We start from the raw sequence: 27407 nt of genomic DNA, 5'->3' as shown, positions 1-27407 counted from the left end.
TCCACTTGATCTGCAGACACAATAAGTTCAAAAAGAGACCTGCCGTCTTTACAATGTTCTTTCCAACTCCCAGGTTTCTCTGGTATCTGGCTGCTGCCTGCATAAAGAGTAATGAACCTAAACCATTAACATTTTTACCATTTTGATCATGGGGAAAAGCTGGGAAACATAGCAAGTGCCTTCACGAAATAAATAAATAGTCTGTGCCCTGTTTGTCCCTAGAACATTCACTGAGAGCCTGGAATTCATGGTGGGAGCTATGTGAAAGGACACCCTCTGCCAATTATCAAGGCAGTTCAAGGGCTTTGTCCAGGTTCATGGGGAAATCTCCACAATGAGGGCTGCCGTGGCATTCAACCCACCACCATCTAAGAGAGTGGGCCACGGGGTCTGGTCTTTGGATATTCTGGCTCTCAGCACTACAACCTCCCTTCACTAAGACTGAGCCCACTTTACTCAGTTACTCTCTACTCTGTCCTCCTGGGTGAAAATCTCTCTTTTCCACTGAAAACGAAAGAAGACCATTAGATCCATTTTACTTTTTTACTTTTGGTAAAATGGATCTAATGGTAAAAACTCAAGTTCTATTAAAACATCTCTGAATTCTGGCAACACCCACTGATAGGCTGGTGGTGGCAGAGAGTGGCTGGGGAGGTATAAACCCAGCAGATTCCTCCTATACAAAAACAAAGTGCTTATATGCAAAAAGTCAAGGATAGCTAGGTGGTCTTCTCACTCTGAGAACTCATGATTCTGTGGAGAGCTCTGAGGGGTTTTGTAGGCTCTCTTTGCTATATGATGATGGACAAATTCTGTAAATTTTTCTCCCTTAATTTGGCTCAGTTTAGAAATCTTCTAGGGGCCCAGCAATATGTTAGGTGCTAGAAATGTAAAGATGAACAAGACCCAGTTCTTGTCCTCAAGTAACTAGAAGAAGGAGGAGGAAACAGAGGCATAACAAATAACTCCAGAGCAGGAGGGTATAGCTCAGTGGTAGAGCACATGCTTAGCATGTAGGTGGTCCTGGGTTCAATCCTTGGTATCTCCATTAAAAATAAACAAACAAACCTAATTACTCCCTCCACCAATAAAACTCTAAATGTCCTCCAAGAATGTGGCATGGGAGTCAAGGACCTCTGAAGAGAAAATATTGCCAGGAAGGTGAAGCACAATTCTCCAGGAGTATCAGGTACCATGGAAAAGCAACTCAGGAAGAAGAGAAGCATGAACATGGGATGGATGTGTGTGATGCATTCAAATAAAAGCAAAGGTATTCCTTTCTCAGCCTCCCCACCTCGAATCCATTCTTTACTCCAAGTTAGTCATCTTTCTAAAACGCAATTCTCTTAAAACCCCTTGGTAGCTACTCTTAGCATGGTGTGAGATGCACTCCATAGTCTGGCCACTCCTTATGCCTCTAGCCTTAACTTTATCACCCAACCAGCCCTTTGTAGCTGCCACTGTGTTCCCACCCCTGAGCCTAGCTAACTCCACTTGATCTTCAGGACTTAGCTTAAGGGTGCCTCCAATGAGAAGTCTTTCTCAACTCCCGAGGTGGTTTAGGTGTTTCTTCACAGTGTCCCTGAGTATCCTGCAGCACACATCAGACTGTATTTAATGGCCTACTTGCTCGTCTGTACCCCGCACAGGACTATCGGCTACTGAAAAGTAAGCACTCAATAAATACTTGCAGAAGGAAGAAGGGAGGGAGGGTGAGAGGGAGAGAAGATAGAATCTTGAAAAAATCTCAAATGTAGGAAATAAACGAAAGAACTAAGAACCAGGAGAAAAGTACTGAGAAAGGTGGGGGAAAGGGTGGTATCGTGGGAGTAAAGGGAAAGAGAACTTTCAGTAGGAGGCTTTTCCTGTAAGAGAAACACTCTAGAGAAATCAGGTAGCTAATGATTAAAACTGGGTTCTTTGTCCTTTTTATGCGCCATGGACCTCTTTGGCAATCTGGTGAAACCTATGGGTCACTTCTTAAAATAATACTGTTAAATATATAAAATATAATACATATGATAAATTACTTATATTGGAATACAGTTATCAAAATATTAAAACATTACACTATGATCATATATGTGCTTCTTTATTAATTCACTAAGTAAGAAGATCCAGCAGCAGGCCCACAAACCATTGCAATTTCTCGATAGCGATGAAAGAAAACCACACGACGATCTCTCCCATAACTGTAAAGCGAAACTGAAATACCTCGGGATACTATTAGTACCACTCTGGTTTCTTGCCTACATTAACAGTTGAAAGAAATGCTAAACTTCCGTTAAAGCTTAGTACTTTCCCCACCAAAATTCACAGACCCCAATCAAGTCACCAAATTGGCAACGAGGTCCGTGCTGCTTTGCCCAAGCAGTTTCAGGGAAGTAAAGGGGCAAAAGCCAGATTGAAAATTAAGTGATAAATAAATGGGGAGAGAAAAGAGGGAAGCCATGATTATAGGTTCCTCTTTCCCGATGTTTTGGTAGCCAAAAGAATGAAAAGGCTTGGAGAAGCTCGAAGGAGAAGAAACATCCGGAGGATATAGAAATAGAACATCCCCTCTCCTTGTGACCCAAAAAGTAATGTTGGGAACAAGGCTAAATCACTGTTGGAAGTCATTCCCGCATCATGAACAAAGGGCAATAAATCAGGATGTGGTGTTATTGGCACTGTTTCTACTAGTGTAGGGAGATTATGAAACTCTGCACAGCCTCAGAGTCAGAACTGCAGGAAAGATGAGACAAAATCAGTGCCACGGGATTCTTTCTCTCTGAAAAATAACTGACCATCATTGTTTGAAGTAAGACAGGTAACTGGTTGACTTGGGAGTCATTCCGTGATTTCCACACGCCAAGTACTCCTGATTGTAGAAAGGACCATATAAAGAATTCTTCTTGTCTATGGAGAAGACAGTCTCCCAGAAACCTGCTCCAGATACAGCTTTCCTTGTAAGATGAGAAATGGTCTCAGGGCAACAAAAGTTATTTAACCTAATCTTTTTCTAGGTCAAGACTGAATACTACCAATAGCAGTTGATATCTGAGGCACCAGATGCTTTAAAAACAACAACAAAACAACAACAATGTGCATGTGAGAGACAGAAACAAAATTCAAGAAAATGGCAGGGCAGATCCAACAGTTACTAAACACAGAACACAACTAAAACAAAAATAAAGTTTGGGTTTCTTAATAACCACCCTTTCTGAGCCAAAGGCGGGGGGGGGGGGGCTCCTGAAATCTGATGAGCTAGACAGCAGGCAGAAGCCTTCAGAGAGTCTGGGGAGAAACTGAACAGGAGGAAAGCTGTGCAGATATGCAAATACCCTATTCAAACCCAGGCTCTGCTTTTCCTGCCACTGAGAGCAATTAAGTGGTTAGAGAGCTGCCCTTGAGCCTCTCCTCCTTAGAGTCAGTTGGGGATGTGCAGACTAGTTGACTTCATCTGGCCTAAGCCAGACCAAGATAAATCAAATTAAATGTCCACCGACACAAAACCCATGTGTTTTGTGAGCCCATGTGATACTGGGAGCGACTAATACAGCTTCTCTGGGTGTGGGGAGGCTGGCCATCTCGTGTGCAGCTCTGTACTGTGACTGGAACTCAGGTGCTGCTAGGCATGAGACTAAAGAACAATTACAACAGCCTGTATTCATCACTGGACATCGTTTATTAGGCTTTTCTGTGCAAGGAGCCCAAAGCCCTTTCCAGAAGTGACCTCCATCAGCCTCAACCCACAAGTCCATGAGCCCCCCAGCAGGCAGCCAGACTGTATTATCAGCCCACATTCCAACTCCAGAGTAAGTGGGAAAAGGTTTTATTCAAGGTCACCCAGCAGATGGAGGCCAAGCCTGGGGTAACATTTCAGCCTAACCTTGTGTCTTATCTGTCACGGCACTATTTATCTCAACCTGCAGCTTCCAAGGGCAATCAAGGCTGTCCTCTGTGGGACCAACCTGGAGGTCTCAGGAGACCTAACACAGGGGTTAAGAAAAAAAGATCACATTTTCCAAACCTACTCACTCAGGTTTCTAACATCCCACTATTTAGCTACGTGGAATAAACTAACTCTGGAATCTTGAAGACAGTATGAATTGAACATGATACAGAAACCAGAGAGTTATATGCTTCTAAGGAGTATGAATGAGACTCCATCAACCCTCAGCTTTTGGGTAACTCCAGATCTCAAGGAGCAAGTCTCCAGCCAAGGAAGCTGTACTTTGCTCTAAAGAGCCCCTGAGAACTGTGGCAGCTCACTTGGGAGATATTAAAATGAGCATCCCTTCCAGCACCCTCCACTCCATTTATGGCCAGTGTGCTCTGCAAATACCCAAACAAAGTGAAGCTTCTGCCCAAAGAGTATGGCTCTGTGTAGGGAGAGGGAGACGGGTCAGAACGCTACCCAGTGGGAGGAACTCTCCCAGACTGGGCTGTTGCTGGTTTCCAGGCCAAAGGGTGCTGGTTGAGCAAGCCACGACCTCTGACTTACCTGCCGTGGCAGGTTTGCCCTGTGTGTACACCCAGTAACGATCTGATGAGGGCCCAACAAACACACACATTCTGTCTGATTCTCTCCTGGAAAGAGCAGAGCAGAGGGAGGGAAGGGCCGGAGGTGAGGGCAGGCGTCTGCACTCACCTGGAGGGTCCGTCTTCTATTGTTTTCTCCTCTGGCTCTGTTTTGTGTTTCCTTCCGACAGCCAGCCAGTGCCCCGCATCCTTCCTCCCACCTCCCGCCCAGCAACGCCCTCAGTCCCCTAGCTTCCGGTATGGACCCCTCACTTCTGGTGTGGACCCCTCACTTCCGGTGTGGACCCCTTGATTCCGCAGTGGACACCTCGCTTCCGTCCGGACAGGAGTGCTAAGAACGGCTGCTTTTAAAAGGCGTCTCCTGTATCTGCAAGCTTTATGTTTCGCCGAAGCCAGTAACACACTGACGAAGCAAAAATGCTCATGAGGTACCGCAGGTCAAGGCCTCAAATGGAATAAAAAGAAAGAATAAACAGAGGTTCTGGCTGCCCGCAAACGCACAGATTCCGAGGGACACCATTAAAGAAGGAGCAAGCTATCTGTTGCCCCCTCCTTCCTCCACATTTAGTACTTTAGAACTTCTTTACTTCTTAACATGTGTCATAGAATCCAGGAGTCCAGTAGCCAAAGGGAACCCTTCTTTCACCATCTGTTCTAGTGAAAGAAAACGATCACCTTGAGATGTCTATGAAATGATGGCTAAATATCCTTTCTAAAGAAGGTGGAGTGGGGTGGGGACCTCTTAGCCTCCTTCAGGCCCCTGCCAAGTCCAGCATCTAGTTACCACCAGAGGCCATCACCACGGCTTATCTGCTCCACCCCTGCAGAGGCCCAAGAGCCCTGAGGAAGAGTCACAGACTCTGCTCCCAGTCAAGCCCAAGAAGTACAGATTTCCTCCGCTCTAGGACAGCCACCCCTCCTCTTGTACTGCAACCCACTAAAACCCAAGGGGCTTCGCATTCATAACCATTCTTTTTCCACATCTTTATTCCGGCCTTTTCTACTGCTGCTGCCTTTCTGCCCTAAAACGTGTAATTCTCCCCACCCCACTCCAGGGCATGGGCATGGGGAGTTCCCTTTGAACTGCTTCACCTCTCTCCTCTCAGCCAACCTTCCCTCAAGTCATCTCACCCACCTTATGTTTCCCTAATGCTCATTTCTTCCCTAACCTAGGCAGTCCTGCCCACACCAGGTGGCACCCCTGAAACCGTGAGCTCTGAAATGTCAGCGGTAATCCTAGACCACATCCAACAACAACCTTTTCTCACTTCTCATTCATCTTTTAACTCTCTGAAACATTTTGCAGTTTGGTAACAACCACGTCCACCCCCTAGCTGTCCCCGTTTGATTCCTGTGGCACTCTTCCCTCCTGGGTTTAACCACACGTGGGTGTTTCCCTACTGCCTCCTTTACGGGTCCTCTTCCAAAGGTGGGAGCAGGAGGATGAACTATCCCCAAGGCTCATACTATTCCTCATCCTTGTACTTTCCTCATCACCTGTCTGCTCTGAAATAGCCCACTGATCCTCACTGCTAAGGGGACAAAGTACCGATTTGTTATCCTCTCCTTTGAGGTCTTCCTCACGACCCTGCCCAGCCAACATTACCTCCAGCCAGGCTACTGGCCTCCTCCCTAGACCACAGGCATTGATCAAGTCCAAGGCTCTACCTGGACCACATCCCTCCTACATTCCTCCTCTCTGTCCAAATTTTACTCCTATTTCAAAGTCTAGCTAAACTCTCATCTTGTCTCCCTTGTATTATTAACGCACAGAAAACCAGGAAGGCGTCTAATACTCTTGCCTATCCCCTCAAAGCCTATGGTAGACATATGGAAGCCAAAGAAAGCCAAACATATAAAAGGTATTAAACAATTTATTTAATAAACATCCTTAATCTATATATCAATTTTTCTTGACCATCACAGCAACAAGCAAAATATGAGAGTTTTTAATCAACTATTCCTTGCTTTGCAAACACTAGTGATCATAAAGTCTATCACTATACATTACAGTTATCATGTCACAGGTTTAGGTTGAAAAATTCAGTACTAAATAGACCTATTTGTTTTCCCCACTTATTGGGATTAGGGTAAGTGGTCATTAGCTAGTGGCACTGCGTCATACTTGACTATGCGGCCTAAACGGATGGCTTATGCCATCAGTGTGGTTTATCTGAAATGGTGATAAGCAGATCTTTCCTATTTTACAAAACCAGGCATTTGGTAAAGCATCTAAATATAAACATCCAATAACATGACGCCAAACACTGTCTTTAAAAGATGACACTGATGGGGCTTACTATTAGAGAAAGCAAGCACCTAGGAAAACAGCATCTTTTTATTCATCTTTAATTGTTTATAACTTAATCCAAAACTTTATTCTTATTTCAGACATTTATTCAAATATCACTCTACAAACCACATCTGCTGTATCAGAAACAGCTAATTATCCCCCAGTGTGCACTCCATTCTTTAGCTGTTAAATCCCCAATTTTCAGCTGGCCATTGCTCAGCCTGCCTTTCAGCTAGATATGGCCATGACCGAGTGTCATAAGATATAGGCAGGAATGTCGTGCGCATCTTCTGGGAAGTAACGGAAGGAAAGGAGTGTCCCTTTCTCCTTCCTTCCTTCCTGATAATTAAATGCATTTGAATGACTTGGACCCTACAAACCTGTTGGCCCATGAGTGGAAGCATGTGTAGGGAGTGGGGGAGTAACCAAACAGAAGGAGCCTGGTCCTTGATTTTTACAGAGCAGAAATACTAGCCCTGCCATACCTACCTCCAGAGTTCACTTTACAAGAGAGAAATAGATGTGTACTATATTTAAGTCACTGTCATTTGGGGTTTTCTGTTATGCTCCACTAGACCTAATCTTAACTGATATACCAACCTAAGAATCAAAACCTGTAACTCAAGTCATAATTTCCAGAAATTCCAAAACAAAATTCTGACCAATATACATGTACACAGCTTTGCTCCCAAAGACCATGTACTTGCCAATTCGTTTTTTTTTTCTGTGTATTCAAATGGGTCCATTTCAACAAAATAGTCTAAAATAATATTATTGCCTTTCCCCATCCTTGTTCCTTTGTGACTTTCTTTACCCAAATAAAAGAGAGGCTGAGTGGTGTCATGGAACCTGCATGCAAAGTGCAGTATGAGAAGTTAATGCTCATCTCTGCCCTATATTAGCCATGTGACCCTGAATACATTACATCCTGTATTCAAAAAACAGAGTGAATAATTTCCATTTGAATCATTCAAAATCCCTACTGGGGTTACTGTGAGAATTTAATGATAGAAATATGTTAAAGAGCCTAGCCAGTTTCTGGTATTTTGGAAGGGCTTAATAAATGATTGTGAAATCTTAAAAAAAAAAAAAAAAACTTAACCACAGAGCAAATGGCTCTCAAGCAATCAACTTTTAATCAATAATTAACAATTTCCTCTTTTAAGCAGAGAAAAATTGTACCCCTCCAACAGGTGTCAGGATCTTCTGTACAGAGCTGGTTACTGAGGCTGTTGGCCTTGCAGCTTTAAGGCTATGAAGTTCAGCTCCCCCATAGGCAGTAAGGATTCATAAGGAGCCCAAGACAGGGGCCATTATTTGGTACAAGTTAAAATGCACAGTAGGTCTTCTGCAAAGATGCAGCCAACCACCCTTCTCAACTCCATACACACAAGAGCACCCCACCCTTCATTGCAAGAGGGAGAGTCTACTTTTGCTTCCCTCTGTGACTTGCTTTGACCAATAGAATGTAACAGAGTCTACTTTTGCTTCCCTCTGTGACTTGCTTTGACCAATAGAATGTAACAGAATGCTATTTGACCAATAGCATTTAGTGAATTATAGGCCTAGGCCTTAAGAGACCTTGCGGCTTCTGTTTGCTCTCTTGAAAGCCAGCCACCAAGTGAAGAAGCTTAGGGTAGACTACTTATTGAATGATGAGAGACCTCCTGGAGGGAGGTCATGTAGAAGAGAACCAAGGCCTCCCAACCAGCAGCCAGCATCAAGTCCCCAGGCCACTCCCCAACCCCCGGGATGTCCCCGCCCCACCCAATTTCAGATGAATGCACCATCAGTGGCCCCAGCTAACATCCGAAGGGGCAAAACTGCCTCGCTGACCCATAGAATTGTAATAAACAGTAAGTTGTTGTTGTTTTAAGTCACTAAGTTTGGGGATGGTTTTTTAGAGAGCAGTAAGTAACCGATACAGAAGATGAGATCTGTCTCCTATGGTGTTCAGAGCACAGGACACAGGACTCATCACCTCAATGCCTCTTCCCAATAAACCCTCAATTCTGTGACCTCAGAGAAGATACCAACGTGTAATCTCAGCTACTCCAGCTTAAAGGCATTTACTTATCCCTGCACACCCTTACCTTTTGAGGATACTGCTTTAGGCTGCCCTTTGAGCTCATTTTTATTATTCTTCTCTATCTCTTGTGTATAACATTAAAATGGCAAATAAGAAATAACATAAGGGAAGAATTATGAAGATAACCTGGTCTCCAACAAAGATGTTTGGGTGAGTTTCTCCCCCACCAGTTGGCTGTGCCAATTCACTATAATTAAATCCCCATTCTCTACTCCTAAGTGAATTTCTTGTTACTAAACCCTGCAGTAAAAATAATAATAGCTAACATTCATTGTATTCTCACCAAGTGCAAGGCACCATGCCAAGTTTCAGAAGCAGTGCATCATTTAATTTTTTAAACAACTCTATGAAGCAGGTTCTATTCACTTATTTATCAAATGTTAATCAGCCAGTTACTGTTTCAGGTATGGGAGATACAGAAACAAACAACATAGACAAAGACTCTGCCCTCATGGAACTTGCATTCCAGGTTTGGATAGATGCACTAAATAAGTATAGGATGCTGAGAAACGCAAACTGTGGAGAAAAATAAAGCAGAATAAGAACTTTCCTGTTCAGGCGATATTTCAGCAGGAAAGGAGGATGGATATAAGGGAAGAACATGTGAGGCCAGGACAATTCCCTGAGCTAGGAACATACTTATTGTGCCCTAAGGATAGCAAAGAGGTCTGAATGGCTGGATCAAGAAGAGAATGTTTAAAGGTGAGGCCAGAGAAGTACCAAGGAGACAAATCAAGTATCGCCTTCTAATCCACGGCAAGGACGTCGGCTTCAGGAGCAGGGAAGGCATGGGAGAGTTTTGAGATCACATTTTTATAACAAATCACTCTGTCTACTATATGGTAGGGGAAGGAGGGATTGGTTACAAGACTAAGTTAATAATCCAGGTGGGATATGATGGTGCTTTGGACCAAGGTGGCAGCAGAGGACGTGGTAAGAAACAGCAACTTTCCAGAAACATCTGGAAAGCAGAGCAAGCTCTATTACTGTTTGTGTCATTACTCCCATTTTGCAAATGAGGGAGCTAAAGGTAGAGTAACTTGCCCAAGATGGTACAGCTCACAACCACAGAGCCAGGACTCAAGGCAGGGTTTGATTCCAGAGCTCATCCCCTTCACCGCACTGCCCCACTGCCTCACTTTAAAAACCTCTGAGCTTCCTAAGTCAGAAATCCCAGGGGTCACACGGCCCCACTTCTACCTCGTCCCATCACACAGAAAACAGAAAGAGCCTAAACCCCAGCGCCATTCAGCAGATGGCTGAAGAAGCACTGTGCCCTCGAGACTTAAATAATCTCCCACTTCCCTTTATGTGAGCTAAGACTCAGAGCCATGCTCTTGGATATGGACAAGCTCTTGGCCCCGGGATCACCAAAACTCTGAGTGAACGGTTCTTCTCTCTCGCAGAGATGGCTGAACAATTCCTCCCCACTGATGACTTAGAGATCAGGATAACAAGTCACAAAACAGTCCCACAGACTCATGAAACATTTTGTTTTCAAGAGCTCAAACAATTTTATCATAACCTGCCACTCAGTAAGTTTAAACGTGAGCTTGAGTGGAAAGAAGGTTTCCACCACCAAGTTCCACGAGTTGGAGAGCTTTGATTCTCTTACTCTAGTTGGAATTTTCCTGCTCATGAACTTTCACATTGTAATCCAATGATAATCCCAATGTGGGTTCTTCTTAGAAGAGATGTGTGTACACAAAAGACTTGATGCAAAAAAACACAGCACTGTAAGCCATCAGCTGGTCATAACCTTGATGTACTCGGTTATGAAATTTTTTTTAAAAACTTTTCTTATTAATTTAAGGTCTTGTTAAAATTCTCTAACATAACATAGTTTTAATAAAAGGAACCAAGGTCCCTTCCCCCACTTTCAAATTTCCTATCAAAGACAAAAAGGCCTTCTCTGGATCAATCTCTCTCTTCTTTCCAAAGCAGAGGGCTCCAAGACTTTCAGCTGCAAAGCCTTGGAGACCCCAGAGGTTCAACTGTTAAGAACACCAATTTCCGGCTGAGGAATCACATGCAAAGAGAGTGAAGGATAACTGACATCACAATTTATTGCCCCAAAAACAACCTTCTCAACTCAAAGCAAAACCATAATTATTGGTGAGAAAGACACTGCCTGTTAACTGGCTGTGAAAGAGTGATTTACAATGCATTTTCCCTCACAGTAGAAGGCCTCTTGGCAGTCACAAATACAGGTTTTGTGTATTCAGAAGCAAAGCTCAGAGGAGCAGAAGAGAGTAAAAAGGATATTCAGCATGGGAAGTGTGCCCTTTTCCACCACATTTATTCCATAAAGTCACAGCACTGAGAGCTCTTGGAAAATTCCCCATTAGGAAAACAAACTTGCACCATGATAAGGACAAAAACTGAACACTTTCTTTTTTCCCCCCTTTTTTCTTGTTTTCTCTTAAGTAGTTTCATATCCGTTGAAATCTCCTGCCTGGGATTTACGGCTCACAGGAAGGCAGCCCTTGCACAGTGAGGAGAACGCTAATACAATTTTAAGTCACTGTACAACGTGACCTAACCTTGCCAGAGACAGACGGTGTAAAACAGTGTTAAACTCCCGTATCTGAGAGAGCTGTCGGGCATGAAAGCTGAAACAACGCTGCAAGATAGGCAGGCGTCTAAGGGTACACTTCCCTGATGCTACCAGGAGAGGGGCTGGTTAAAGGAGACCCTAGGAGAGTCTGGGAAATAAAAAGGGGAGGCGGACAGAAAAGGAGTCTGGAGGAGAGAGAAAGTCACCTAGGGATCAGACCTTCAGAGGAACTGCCTAGAAAGAAACACTCCCTGGCAGTGGGAACCTTCTTTGCCACTGTCCCCACCCCAACAGCATATTCACAGAGGGTACTGGATCAGGAACTCACTGAGCCTCCTCCCCAAACCTGGAGAACTTCTTCCGTGTTTGTCTTAGTTTTTCCGATCAAAACAGGTGCCCCTGATACAGAAGCTCAGGACTCATTTCCTTCCTAAGACAGAAGGGGTATCCAAAAAGGACTGACCTCTGGAAATACCCTCCAGGGGAGCTGGGAATTAGTCCATTTTAGGACTACTGGGACATGGCTGGATATGAAGAGAGAAATGAGTGTAGATAACAATTTTCTTTCCAGAGTTCTTTTAAGAGACATGAGTGTGTATAACCACAGAGTGAAAGAGGATGGAATTCGAAACAAAATGAAACCTAGGGTTCAAATGCCATCTGTCTTTAAGCAACTTACACTCTGAGTCATATCTGTTAAATGGGGCTGAAATAACTCCAACAAGGACTTGCTGTGGATCTGACGTGAGGCTATGTATCCAAAGTGCCCGGCACAAGGCCACCACTAAGCGGGGACTCAGTGCATGGGGGTGCCTCCTGGGCTGCAGTGCCTGAGTGGATGACCCTAAACCCCAGGGTGTGACTCTGTGGGGTAAACAGGGCTGAGCGTCCATTGGCTCTACTGGCTGTACTGAGGCTAAGAACTGAGAAAAAAACAAAATCTCTAAGAAAAAGAAATAGACTGCCACCTGTAAAGAAGACTGACCATATAAAGGGAGGGGACAAGAGCTGACAGCCCAGCAGCACACCAACAACGGGCCCTAGATCATGGACAGGGTTGTCACATAAAACACAGGATGCTCAATTCCCTTTGGATTACAGGTCAACAAGGAATTACTTTTTTAGTATAACTATATCCCAAGTATACTTGTACTAAAATTTTATTTGCTATTTATCTGAAATCCAAATGTATCTGGGCAACTTGCATTTTTACTTGTTAAATCTGGCAACCCCGATCATCCAGTGCGTTGTTCCACCAAAGCAATTCGGAAAGAGATCCAGAAAATTGTTTGGAAAGTCAGACCATGAGAAATTCAGGGGCCCACCATCTACTTCACACACATTGACTCCAGAATGTCACCCCGCTCCCCCAGCCCATCCCCAGGCAGGACCAAGCGCCTGAGGAGTTGAAAGACTGTCTCCCACTAGTCCCTTCCAGCACACAGGGAGTTAAGGACCCAGGTTTCATCATCATTGCAGCATCACTAAGCCTCTCAGGGAAACGGGACACAGCTCAGGTTCCACAACAAGGACCTGGGCTTTCCACACTCAGATGATTGCTTTTCTCTAGACACCTTATTGCATTTGCTGTAATTACTATGTTTCCCCCACCTGAGGATATAAGCAGACCCCCCCCCCGCCCCCAACCTCATCGGGTCCTCTGCTGGTTCTCCGATCCTCCAAGATATAAGCCACATCTGCAAGCTGTCAGCAGCAGTTCCCTTTCCCCAAAGCCTGTCCTGCAGGCTAAGCTGAGGAAGGTGTGGGAGGCGAAGGAAATAACATGGAGCAATGAGGTCTTCCCTCAAGGGGCCACAGGCACGGGCTGAAAGGACACACAGAAGAAGGCCTTGAAACCTTGCAAGGGCAAAGTACAAATGAATACACCACAGACAAAGGCGATTTGAAAGAACCCAGCCTTCAGTTCATCTAGGCCACAGGGAATGTTCTGCTCTTTGTGACAGGTTCAGATTTCCCCTACTCAATAAATATAAAGTAAGCTGGACCCAGGACTAGTGCAAGACAAAGAAACCCAGGGGCCCGAGCAGGAGGCAAAACAGTGGTTTGTTAGCTATAAAGAAAAGACCAACTCTTGAATTTCCTCCCTCCTGCCGTGGGAAGGCATAGCTGGTGAAGCCCATTCCATCACCCACAACCCACATCACAGAGCAGAAGACGCCAGTCTGAGAGTCAAAGGAGGACAGCAGGGGAGGAAACTGCAAGGTCAAAGTGACCAGTTGGGGAAGTCCAATGACTAGACAGGTTTAAAGCATTCTTAGACGGTCTGCAAGGAGTGGGAACAGAATGAAAGGGGGAGGGTGTCCAAAGGGCTGTGGAAAGTCAAGGGACCATAAACTTGGAGTACCTCCTGGAGTTTTACTGACCGGCCTACAACCTCCTGGGGTGCAAGTTAAGAGAGGGCACCAGAGCAAGGAAGCAGCCAGCCAAATACAAAAGAAGAGGAGTGTGGAGCAGAGGTTAATTGTGGCCGTCAGAGATGAGTGGTTACATGGGGAGCTTCATTTAAAATTAACGAGGCATCGGTTGCATTTTATAGGTCTGGGTAGGGCAGAAAGGAATGGCTCATTGGAAACTTTTCCTGACCAACACCTTCAGGCCGAAGAGACAGACATTGGGTCTCCACACCAAGAAGCACAAAGGTACATGGATGCCAAGAGCCAAGGACGGGAGAGTGGTTCCATCCACTGAGGATGGGTCAGGGCCAATACAAGAGAGGTCTTGGGAGAAGGAGAGGCCACACAGCCCAGAGAATCGGCATGGTTGAAACTTGAGCTGAACCTCTTGCTCTGCTCTGAGATCACATGCAAGAAAGAAAACCTCAGTACCAACTCATTTGAGCTTCTGCCTCTTACTATCTCCATCCTCAGACTTAGAAACAGGTGAACAGGGGAGGGGAGGGATGTATCTTGGACTCAACCAGGCAGCGCCAATAACTAAGCATGAATGCTGCTATAAATTTGACGTGGGATGGGGGTGAGGGTGGAGAAGCTCCCTGGAGTCTCTCTCAGGCTGATCCTACATCATAAAAGAGGCTAAGAGCTGCCTCCTCCGAGAAGGCTCCCCTAAAGCCCGAGTGGAGGGAATTACTTCTTCTTTTGTGTATTTTGTTCAAATTTCTATTATCTCATTTTCCTGATTTTTTTTTTTTTGGCCATTGTTTGATTCAGGAATGAGAACTTTGTCTCATTTATCTTTATCCCCAGCACACAGCATAATGAAGCTTAATAAAATTGTCCATAGGTAAAGGAATGAAAAGACAGAGTGAGTTTCTAACTATGGTAACTAATCAGAGACGGGGATGAACCAGAAAAGAGGGAGGACTCTGGGGAAAACAAAATGCACACATCCTAAAGCTGCAGGCTCAGAAGGGAAGAGGATTGTGGTAATGGGCAAGACATCCAGAAACGTTCCAGCGGAACTGTGAGCGTGAGGTGGCAAGCACGGGCCTAGGGATGAGCAAAGGGAAGGAACTGAAGCGAAAAGACAGAGCGCCTGTCTCTTCTTGGAGGATCAAAGTTTCCCAGCATCAGGAAAGAGAGACTCATAAGACTGTCAACAACCAGAATTCATGCAAACGCTCGCAAGCTCATTGAGCCCCAAACGCCGAGATGTCTAAAACTGTAACTAACTGTTCACCGGTCACCTTCTCATCAAGTCCACCTTGCGAGGAAACCTGAAACAGTGGAGGGAAAATACAGACATGGATCCACCACCTCATCTTTTTCCTCTCTAAAGAAAACAGGTCTCAGAGTAACACCTACAACGGGGAGAATAAGAAATGCGTTGTTCTGATGAGACATCATGGATTCAAGGAGCTAACATCCCAGCTGCACGCCGGTCTATCTTTCTTCCCCTGGGAGGACCTGCTAGGACTGCGCTGGAGAGTTCAGGCACAGACCCTGTGGCCAAAAAGCCATCCTCCTCTTTATTCAACTGTCGTTCCACTCGCACAAAAACACACACTGTAGTAGTGGACAGAGACTTCAGTGTAGAGCTGAGCTCAACTCTGAACACAGCAAAGACAGCTGGAGATTTATAGCCAGTGGGCAGAGTGAGGGGGTCAATGGTTGGAGAACTGATTAGACAAACTTGATTAGATGTCAAGGGTGGGGATATTCTTGCCAAACTGGGCTCAGCAAGCCAAGTATGAGGCTTAGTCCAAAAGAGTGTTCAAAGGAGCCTGACCAAATTTAGTTTGGTCAAGGTGGGGTCCTTGCCACGGGAGGATCATCTCTGCTCTACAGGGCAGAAGGCCCAGTGAAGGGGCCCCAATACTTTCACACTTAGAGGCAACAAGGAAGGGGTAGGTGGGGATTGGCTGGAAACTAAGCAAGGACCTGACCTGAAGCCAGGTTCAGGGCCTCTGAACCCTGAGAGAGCCCACTGCTGGGGTGAAAGGAAAAGAGGTGAGGACGAGACCTGGAAAACTCCGTGATAGAGAGATCAGCAGAGCAGAGCAGAACTAACAAGCAGTGATTCCTGTGTCAGGTTTAAATGACAGGACCCCACCAGGAGAATCTGTAGAACATGTTGGCATGCATCAGGGCTACTCACAATCCACAAGGGGACCCCTGAAACAATCACTGAACTTCTTACATCTGGATGTAATGGGGCCCTCAGAATGATTTTGGATCGAACATTACAAGAAATATGACCTTACTTTATTCTCTGAACTGGTGAGGTGGGCCCTTCTGGCCACTACATATCTTATCTGTATAAATGTCCTCTGTTGTAGGGACCAACTCCACTAACACAGGTTACAAATGGTTTTTGTTTGAGGGGTGGGAGAGAGAGCAAAGTTAACCTAGACTCAGAGAACTATTTCCAACTGGGGACCTAACAGATTCTTTTGTCCACCCAGACCCCTGAGATCAACAAAATGGGCCTTGCCCAACTGACTCTTCTGACATTCTGGCAGAGAAACTGAACTTACAAACTAAGAGCTCGGCTTGACTCAATTCAGCATGTTAAAATCCCTCCCCTACCCAATACCCAGTTTCTCTTGGCTTTATTATATATGATCAAGTGAGTTTGAATGAAACTGTCTCCAAGTCCTCATTTTTATCTCATACTGACAATATTATTTTTATCAAGCTCATATTTCAAGAAGCTTTATTCTACTCTGACTTTCCTGAACCAGGGGAAATTATCTTGTTCCTTCCCTTGGGTTTGAAAGAAAACCTTTCCATAACTAATGTTTATCAGCAGTGCAATTTCTTTTGCAAGAAATTGAAACCCCCTTGATGTAGAAAGGAAAAGAACACCAGGGCTGGGATGATAGGCAGACACCAAGAAAAGCTTAAGGGAATGGGAGATCCACTTTCCAGGAGCTCTCCCCTCTGTGTGCCTTCCTGGGCCACGTGCTCTCAGAGAAATAGCCAAGAGAGCTTTCAAAACTCATAACCACCAGCGCAGCCTGGAATCTGACCAATCAGAACAGAAAAGGGTCCCAGGGGTCCCTGGCTGGATTCCTGCTAGGCAGGCTTTAACTCTTTCACTTCTGGATTGGGTGGGGGGATTTCTAGGAAAGCACAGCAGGGGTGTATTATGCAGGGTTCTCCAGAAAAACAGCATCAACAGGCTATATATGTGTGTATATATATGTATATACCCTATTTTATCATGCTTTGCTTTATTGCAATTCACAGATAGTACATTTTTTATAAACTGAAGGTTTGTGGCAACACTGTATTGTCAGGTGATGGTTAGCATTTCTTAGCAGTAAGTATTTTTTAATTAAGGTATGCACATTTTTTTAGACATAATGCTACTGCACACCCAATAGGCTACAGTATGGCATAAACATAACTTTTATATGCACTGAGAAACCAAAGAAATTCGTGTGACTCACTGTACTGTATTTGCTTTATTGCAGTGTCTGGAACAAAACCTGCAATACCTCCAAGGTATGGCTATATAGAGAGAGAGAGACAGACACAGGCAGAGACAGACACAGAGACACAGACAGAAAGAGACAGAGAGATGGTGAGACAGAGAAAGACAGAGACAGAGAGACTGGGATTTTAAGGAACTGGCTCATGCAGTTAGAGGGGCAGACTTGTCTGAAATCCGTTGGACGGGCCCCTGGCTGGAAACTCAGGCAGGATTTGATGCTGCAATCTTGAGGCAGAATTTCTTCTCCAGAGAGCCTGTTTTCACTCTTAAGACTTTCAGCTGATTAGATGAAGCCCAATCACATTATCCAGGGAAATCTCCTTTACTTAAAATCAACTGAGAGGAGATGTTAGCCACATCGACAAAACACCTCACAGCGACACCCAGACGGATGTCTGATTGAGTAACTGGATACTAACGAAAACCTAGCCAAAGTGACATGTACGACTAACCAGTGGGGGTGGGGGCAGTAGGAAGGGGGGTCACTCAGGGGATTTCAGGCAGCGATTCCCCACCCCACAGAGAAGTATTTAATATTTTAAATCTTAGCCCTGGTGTCCTCCCTAAATGGGGTTTTAAAAATGCTCATCACCCTTTTGTGCTCGTAGCTAAAACTTTTTCTCCTGGTTCTGTACATGCAGCCTCACAAGGGTGGCTGATGGGGAAAGCAGAAAGAAATGGGGCAACCCCAAAGGGCTCCGGGAGCAGTTTCCAGGAGACGCTGCTCTGCGGTGACTGGGAGGGGACATCACAACATCTGGTCTTCGTGACACAATGCCACCCCCAAAATTCATACTCACTCCCACGTCATTTGGGGGAAATGGCCACCATCACCCCGAGAGGAAAAGCAAATTTACTATTATCATAGCAATAACAACTCCTATTTATTGAGAAGCTGCTGAACACTATGTCGTGAAACCTTCAATAATAATGTGTAAAGGGACAGAGTGAGAATCTCCCTTCTACAGATGAAAAAAAACAGAGGCTTCAAAAGATCAAGGAGCCAGTCCAACACCATATGGAGAGCTGGGATTTAAACCCAGCTCTGTTCAATTCCATGCTCTTGGCACAAAGTTCTGGAAGCAGATAGAAGTGCTAACCAGAGGTTGGAAGGGGGATTTGGTTTACTCTAGCTTAGGTAGCCTGGTAAAGGATGCCCGAGGGTAAAGACTGGCAGTTTTACCCAGAGTGGCAGAGTAGTTTTCAATGTTGCTAGTTCATCTTTAGTAACTAAAACTCAGTATTCATAGAGCTAATTTTCCAGAAGATCCATGAATCCTTGATTTTGCTTTGGTCCTGCCCAACTCTTGCCTTTCCTTCCAGGTCCATAATTCAAAGGCTGAAGTTTCTAACAGAATACTAACTGGGGTTGACACTCTAACACACATAACTTTCTATTAACAATGAGGTTAAGTAACTAAAAATTTATCGGCATGTTTTGCTGCTGTATTATTCTGAATGACATCCTCCTTGCCCTCAAAGCAATAATACTTTGATTGCAAACTATTTCCCTAACCAAATATACTCCTTCCCACAGAGAACTGCTACCATGGAAATCTATGCAATAGATTCATTTCGTGGCATTGCATATCAAATCTGACAACGTAATTCTGGCATTTGTCAAAATGCCAGACAAAAGTGCATCTTTGTCTACATTCTCCTAAGAAGACTTGCTTAATAGTATTTTTCCCCAAATGTTCCTACCATACATATTTTATGCTGACATCAAAAAAACAGGGGGATCTGTACAGCACAGAGAATTATATTCAATATCTTGTAGTAACCTACAATGAAAAAGAATATGAAAACAAAATATACGTATGTATATGCATGGCTGAAACATTATGCTGTACACCAGAAATTTACATAACATTGTAAACTGACTATACTTCAATTGAAAAAAAAAGATAGGGGGTAAAAGTTATCTTATTTTCGGTTTTGCTTTTTGATTCATGCTTTTTAAACACCTGACGAAGGAATTTTCACTAAGTTAAAAAGGTGCCTGTAAGTCAGGTTGTGATGAAAACGACTTGCTACTCCTACAGAGTATTGACTATAATGAAGTGAGCACCGATGACCAATCCCCCTTTGCAACACCCCAGCCACATGCATTCCTCAACCTTCTCCCGATGCCAAACTCCTCTGGAAAGATTAATCTGAATGAATTCATGGGAAACAAATTGGGTTTATTTCATTCCAAGAAATTGGAACCACATATAATAAAATAATGCCAAATTATGCTTGGAACTAGGGTATGCTTGGTTCCGATTTCTTGTGACAAAAGAGTTCCAGATCACGACCAAAGTGCGCAATGTGGAATAAATCCTTTCTTATTTTTAGATATTATAAATACCCTTAGCATGGTGCTATTTGCAAAAGAAGTTCTTAACTTTACTCAGCCTTCACTATATTATTGTTCCTTAAAGAGCAGGATTCTTCTATAAAAGGGTATGTTAGACGTTGTCCAGAGGCATTTATTTACTGGGGTTGCAGAAGGGGCTTACTATGAAGTGGCCTCTTAGTTGATTCCAAAGCACGAAACCTAGGTAGTGTTTCATAGTGGGGCTCCAGTGAATTCCTTTCAGGTATCTACTGAACTCAATGTTAACCGCTTACTGATGACAAAATAATCTGTCGTTTTACTCTCCACCCAAATGAAAATTGCCTCAAGGTAACTTCTGTCTTAATCTCATATACAAAAAAACAACAGAGAGGAGACACATACTTTCTGGTGTACAGATGAACCTTTAATGCCTCAAAAAGCATATTTCAATCAATGATGTTTTAAAACATATATAATTGAAGGTATTGATATGTTCAGTTAATATATTCTGATTCAGTCTCTAGTATTCGTCTGTCATTATTTGGAGCCTAGATAAGAGGCCAAATAGAAATTATATCCTCCATTTGTTTCTGCCAAAATATTGGCAGAGAAGCTCTCTGACCCATACCTGTGTTCGGAGCAATGAGAGGTACAGAAGTACATTACGATGGTCCAGCCCTTGAGAGCTTAAATGTCATTTAAGATGACATGTGCATTTGCTTAACAACTATTAACAGTGCAGACTGAAAAAAAAAAAAAGAAAAGACAGTGAGTACTCTAATTTATCACACATCTATCCATCCATCAGTCTCTTGACCCATCCATCATTTTTTTATTTTTTTGGATGGATTTCAGAGTAAGTTGCAGACTTACCCCTAAACACATCAGCATGCATAGCATCAACTTGAGTTCAACACACAATCAAATTTGGGGGTGAGAAAAAACTCAGTGGTGTCAGTGGGAATATGACATGCTAGAGAAAGGCTGGGGACAGTCAGAGGGAGCCTTTGCCAAATTTCTAAAGGCAATGAGGGCCTGGACCAGAGCAGGGAAGGAGCGGGCAGAGAGGAGACAGCAGAACTGACAGCTCTTGATAATTGATTAGATGTGGAGGGCCAGATAAGGAAATAGGAGGAATTCAAGGTAACTCCCTAATTTCTGCCTTGAGAACAGTTAGGAACTGACTTTAGGGGGGTGAAATATTTCTTGAGGGAAAAGTTGTAAGTTGAATTCTGAATGTAATTTATGAATACCTGTGAGACACCCAGATAATTTAGCTGGTAAACAGTAGGACAGAGAGGTCTCCGCTAGAGAGACAGACTGGAGGGTCCGTAGTGTTTGTGTGGTGTGAAAAGCTTTTGTGTAGAGGAGAGTGTGCAGCCAGGGCCAAGAACAGAGCTTAAGGCAGCATGTGGATTTAAAGGGCAGGCAGGGGAGGGATGCCCATAAAAGAAACTGAGAAGTGGTTGGTGAGGAAAGAGAAGAACCAGGGAGGATGAGGTCTTGAAGATAAGAGAAGGAGAAAATTTCAAGGAAACTAACTTGTCAGTGGTACAAAATGCTGAACAGTCAAGAAAGATGAGGGCACTGAAGAGTCTACGGGATTTGGCAACTTAGAAGTTGATGGTGACCTTGGCAGAAAACAGTTTCAGCGAAGCTAGGGAAATAGAAGCCAAATTTCAGTGGGTTGAGAACTGAATGGAAGACGAAGTCATGGAAACAGTACATGAATACTAGTCATTCCGGATATTGGCTGAGAAGAGAACAGAGGTAAGGCGCACATACTTAGAGGAGAGGATGTGGGTCATGGAAGATCAGCCTCATGAGCAGAGCATCTTGACCATACAGAAATGAGTGCCTGTAGTATTTAGTTGACACCTGAAGTGCGTGGCCTTACTTTGACAACTTTTTTTTTTTTAATGGAGGTACTTGGGGACTGAACCCAGGACTTCGTGTGTGCTAAGCAGATACTCTACCACTGAGCTATACCTTCCCCCAGAGTTGACGACTTTCTCTGTGCATATATATTACCTCCTTGGTTAGCTGTAAACTTCCATGAACAAATGGACCAGGTACTGCCCTCATAGTCTAATGGAACATGAAAGTGTGAATGTGCCAGAGATCGTTTACTATAACCCCTGCTCTTATGCTTGAAGAACTCGAGTCAAGACAGTGAGTCATGGAAGGTCATGCAGAGTGCAGTTGGTAAGGAACCACCCAGGCCCTTTACACTGTGTTTTGCAGTAAGGAAGGAGGTTTTGTTTTCCAGCACAGTTGTATGAAAATTCCAGTCTGGGAACCATCTCAAAAGGATAGCCCTGATCACGTGGATTTCCTTATGTGTCTCACAGCAGCGTGGTCATCTGTATCTGGGTACAGCAAAGCCAGTTTCCATCTATGCCCCCAAACTGGAATTGATGTGTTGGTATAAAATCTTCAGGCAATGTCATTTCTCAATTCCTATCTATCACCTCTCTACTTTGTTTGTATCAGCCCATGGGAGTATCTCACGTGGCTAGAGGGAGACAGTGTCTGATTTTCCCGGCCTGTCAGAAGCAGGCGTCTAGTGGAGCTTCCAGAAGAACACTTGCTTTCAGGACCCCGCTTACTTTCAGGAAGAGTATTCCATGGGTTCATTTTGGATTTCAAGTGATGAATGGATATAGACCAAACCTTTTAACCTTTTCAATTTTCTGCTCCTGCTTCTCCAGTTCCCTCTCTAAGTTACTTTAATTAGCTCAACTTTAAGCCCTTTTGAATCACCTAATGTCAGGCAAATGCAGTTGCCCTGTGCAGAGAAAGAGAAGTATGAGGTAACCCACTTTCAGGGCAACTGATTTATTACATGCAGCGGAACTTCTTGTTAGCTTCCCAAAAGTTATCTTTTTTCTTGTTATTTGGAAAGCACAGTAATTTTCCACTTATTCTCTACTGATATAAAACAGATTTGTTTAACTCAGAGGAAGCTCCGTTTTGAAATGGGGGTGTGTGTGTCTTTTTTCCTGGTGGACTCCTACAATCATTCGGCTGTGCACAGCTATATTGGACTCGGTTACCGCAATGTACTACACTTGCAAAAAAGGTTCTTTTCTGCAAAAAGCCTCTACAAGCTAAACTGATAGCATCTGCCTCTCCAAAATGCCTTAATTGTATTGGCAAAAGAGCATCTCTTATTTTTTAAAGCCTACTTTCACTGGATTGTTGGAGTAGCACCATTAAAAGGATAACGACAATGTTACCCTCAAATACATTTTCTTAAAATAATTGCTTTGCCCCGCTGAGTGCTGGCATGGTGCTGGGGAAATCCTGACAGGGTCAGCGGGTTCTCCGATGTTGCCCATATAAGACTGTCTCTTTCTGACCTTTCTTTTCTTTCTCATGCACACTCACCCCAGTTTTATTTCACTACTGAAACTTGTTTTCGTACTTGTATCACAGCCCATTCCTTTCTTCTTAACAGTAAATATGTAGCTTTCTCAATGGGCCAGCAGTTACTGCTTCTTTATTTTGTCTTGATGGAAATCTTTTTATTCTGGAAATCAAACAAACTGATTCTGAGAGCATCACTGTCCCAGAAATTGATGGGTTGGCCATGAAATCATAGGTCTGCATATTCCGATGCTTATCTTGGGTGAACCTAAGAAGCACGGGGATGACCTGCATGAATAGGGAGCATCCAACCCTTGCTGGGAGGAAGCTGGAGTCAGGACTGGTCGTGTTGCCTGCCTGGGCTGTTATTCTGGATCTGGGGATTGGAGGGGGGCCTGGTTTGTGGATAAGTGTGGGTGAGGCTGGCCTGAGGCTGTGGATAGGAAGCAACAGGGAACTGAAGCCTGTGTCTCTGAAAAGAGGAGCCTCTAGAACCAAGTCTAAAACGCGAAGACAGATGTCTGCGGCAGAGAACTGAGGAGAGGCGAGACGGAGAAAGGCAGAGCTTAAAGGGATTCCCCAAGACAAGTGCAGGCAGGTGGAGAGGGCATTTTATAGCTCCCCTTGCCTTACTCTGAGCACGGAGGAACTTATTTCAAGAATCAATTTATACCGGAGAAAATTTGTACTAGTTGTTGTTTTACTTTATTTCCCAACTCAAACGGAGGCAGCACATCAGCTAATGCAGAATATACTTAATCTCTGTGTGAACGCAGTAGCTCAGTGTCACTATGCACACAGAACACAAGGCATTAGCTTAATTTTGTTGACTTTGGACCTCAGTTCAGCCAGTGTTCTTGGATAGACAGACCACCTCATCAAATCAGCTCAGTTATTGAACTAATGGCTTATATCATGTAATAGGAAGTTCTCTCTCTCTCTCCCTCTGTTTAGAATTATATTCGTGATACACAATCAAGCCTGTGAGCACTTGATTTCTCCCTAAGTGATGCATGGACGATGGATGGTGGAAAATTGAAACACTTTTCCGCTATGTTACCTTTTCAACCCATTTGTTTACAATTTATCAACCACTTATGGGTTACAAAGAAAATTCACCACGGTGTATTGCTTAGAAAGATGATGCAGGGAGTTTGCGAGAGAATCACTGATAAATTGATGGTGAAGTGCTTTGTTAATATAGAGTGCTACTGAAATGCATAATGAGCAGTGGCCCCTTCAAGGTCACGCACCGAAGGCGAGGCTAGAATTCTGGATGCCCCACTCTTCATCTAACAGATGCTGGCACACAAAGCCTGAATAGAGTATGTCTTTAACCTCACTTGGGGACTCCCAGGAAGGGTTGCCACTTATTTCTACCCAATGATCTGGGCGAGGTTAACAAAGTAAGCAAGAAATGGAGCAGCGCTTCTCACAGATTACCTGGGATCTTATTAAAGTAAAAGTTGTGATTCAATACTTCTGGGGTGAGGCCTGAGATTCTGCATTTCAAATAAGCTTCCAGTGATGCCAATGCTGTTTGTCCAAAATGCTGCTCCAATCTGAAACATCTGGAGAGGTACATAGACTCTTTTAGGCACTAGGATTTCAACATGCTAGAAAAGACCATCTCTGAAGGAAAATAAAGGGTTTTTTGAGTGTTCAAGATACAAAAATGAAAGCATCCAGGAAAGGGTGGCTTGAAGGCAACTTGAGATGTAGAACTGGAGTTTAGGAAGAGAGTAGGGCTGCTGATAATGTTTGGGAACCGTCCGTGTCAGTCAATGTCATGACAATTCCATAGATAGACTGATAGATAGATAAAATATATGGAGGGACTCCAAACTTCTCAGTTCATAGAACATTATCATCACTGGCTCATGCAAAGTCTCATCCTTGTTTGATTTTTTTCAATTAATTATTTCATTCATTCCCTTTCATTCCCACCCTCCCTGCCATAAGCAGGGTTCAAATGCTCGAATGTACTTTTATTTTGGTAAGTGTTCTTATACAAGGTACCTTATTTTGTGTGCATTTTTTAAACTGAGGTATCACTGCATACAGTAAAGAAAAATAACCGTAATTAGACAGCTTGTTGAATTTACACACATGTATACACCTGTGTAACCAACACCCAGACCAAGACATAGAATATTTTCTGCAGCTCTGTGCACATATTTTCAATTTACATAAGTGACATCGTATAATAGATATCATTCTGTTTCGTACCTCATTTCACAGCACAATATTTTCAAGGTTGATGTATGCGTCTGTGTTTACATATTTGCTTCCAACTCCTTCAGAGCATCCTCTTTGTGCATCTGCCACATTTTATTTAACATTCCTCAATGAAGGACATCTAGATTTACCACAAGTAATGCTAGAACAAACATCCTTATTTATGTTCTCCAATGGACCCAGATGAGATTTTCTTTTCTGAGATATATAACCAGAAAAGTGACTACTGAGTCGTGATGTGCACACATACTTATTTTAAGCAAAAGTTGCCAGATTGCCTCCCAGAATGGCTATGCCAATCTGCACATACAAATACTTTTTTCTAGAGTCAAGTTTATACTTCTTTTGAATGCTCATTGTGCTAAAATGGGACTCAAGGCAGCCAGGTTTTATCAGGGTTACGTTTAGATTTTGCCTGTGACTGGCAGTTCATACACTCACTGATTAACCATTTTTGGAGCACCCAGGATATGCCAGGTACTCTTCTAGGGGCTGGGAATACAGCTTTGAAGGAATTAATTCCAACCCACATGGACTTTATGTTCTAGTAATTAAAACATTAAGTAGTAAAGTCACTTAGGAAGAGAACATAGAGCAAGTAAGAAAGAAAACCAAAGGCAGAATTCTGAGAAACATCAAAAGATTCAGGGGTAAAGAGAAAAGGAACCCTGGAGGGAGATCAGAAGTATTCTGAGAGGCAGCAAGAGAACCAAGAGAAAGTAATGACACAGAAACCAAAAGAGAAGAGTTTCAAGAAAAGTACAGTCCACAAGCGGGAATATAATGAGGAGGTGATTGGTCACAAGGAGTCTTTGGCACAAATCGTTGATGGAGAAGAGAAGAATGAAAGGATGGTACACACCATACGGTACTCAATCACGTCCCCTCTGACATGGTAACCATGTCGCTCAACCAAGCTACTGACCTCAACTTTTCTGAAAGCATTGGGACTCTCTTTTCTTCCTGTGGTGTGCATTCTTTCCTAAGAAACTCCTTCCCTCAGCAAACACATCCGGCTTTTCCATCCCTCCGGACCAGAGCATAAATTTTGAACTCTGGTGTAAATACCAGATCTTATTGATCAAAGAAAATAATTTGCTAGTTATTCCAAAGAGTGGGACTCTAGCCTTAGCTAAGAATTTTGCAAATTAATGTGCATTTATCAAAATTAGTCTGTAGAATTAGAGAAGATGGAGGATGGGGAAATAAATGGAAATTTCTTTCTGGTCTCAGACTTGAGAAGATAGCTTCAGATGTCATATTATTGTTTTGATGCAGAACATAACTGTGACTTTATCTTTGTCTCATTGCTTTCATTCATCGCCATAAATCATTATATATCATGTAGGTTTGATTTTTTTTTCTGTAAAATGTCTGCCCCATGTGTTCAATCTTTTGTATTCTCATCTCCATGACTTGAGTGTGATCCTTATTGTCTCAGGCCTGAATCATGCAACAGCCCCAGGACAGACACTCCCTCAACTCCCCTGTCCTGAGCATCACCACCAGCTGGGACACTCCCACTCCCAGATCATCAGTGCTTTACTGTTGCCTCAGGATGAATCCCACGTGCTGGGTTCACAGCCCTGAAACTTGGATCTCCCACTGCATCACAACCACAAACCTCTGCTCCCACCACACGAGTCTGCTTTGACCTTTCCCAAATGCACTATTCTCTCTCCATCCTTCCCTCCTTGTTCCTGCCATTTAGCATGTTTGGAATTCCCTACCGCTATCCAAAGTCCATCAAGTCCCATATCCTTAACCTCCCACTGCTCTGGTCAAACTCCCAGAACAGCAGTTCTCAAAAACTTTCTGGTTTCAGGACACTTTTACATATTTAAAATTATAAAGGACCCCAAACAGTTTTTATTTTGTGGATTATATCTGTCAATTTACCATAATAGAAATTAAACCAAGAATGTTTAAAACTATTTAGCAATCATTTCTAACAAACCATTACGTGTTATCATAAAAAGCCTATTTTATGAAAAATAACTTTATCTTCCCAAGTGAAAAAATAGTGAAAATGGTGGCAGTGCTTTATATGTTTGCAAATCTCTTTAATATCTGGAAAGAAGAGCAGCTAGTTTCTCAT

General features: G+C 43.5%; 1 long non-coding RNA gene across 4 annotated transcripts in view; it reads right to left on the bottom strand.

Moving 5' to 3' along the window:
* LOC116284461 (uncharacterized) overlaps positions 1-27407 on the bottom strand; it is a 319987-nt gene that overhangs the window by 212688 nt on the left and 79892 nt on the right. The window contains exon 1 of one of the 4 annotated variants that reach the window (XR_012062357.1): positions 4634-4714. The exons of the other annotated variants lie outside the window; for them this stretch is intronic. This is a non-coding gene — a long non-coding RNA (uncharacterized lncRNA). Of the gene's footprint in view, positions 1-4633; positions 4715-27407 lie in introns of those variants that run through there. 4 annotated transcript variants of the gene reach the window in all.

This window comes from Vicugna pacos, chromosome 20, assembly GCF_048564905.1.
Source record: "Vicugna pacos chromosome 20, VicPac4, whole genome shotgun sequence".
Classification (NCBI taxonomy): Eukaryota; Metazoa; Chordata; class Mammalia; order Artiodactyla; family Camelidae; genus Vicugna; species Vicugna pacos.
Note: the sequence above shows the minus strand (reverse complement) of the source record. Positions and strands in the feature narration are given on the sequence as shown.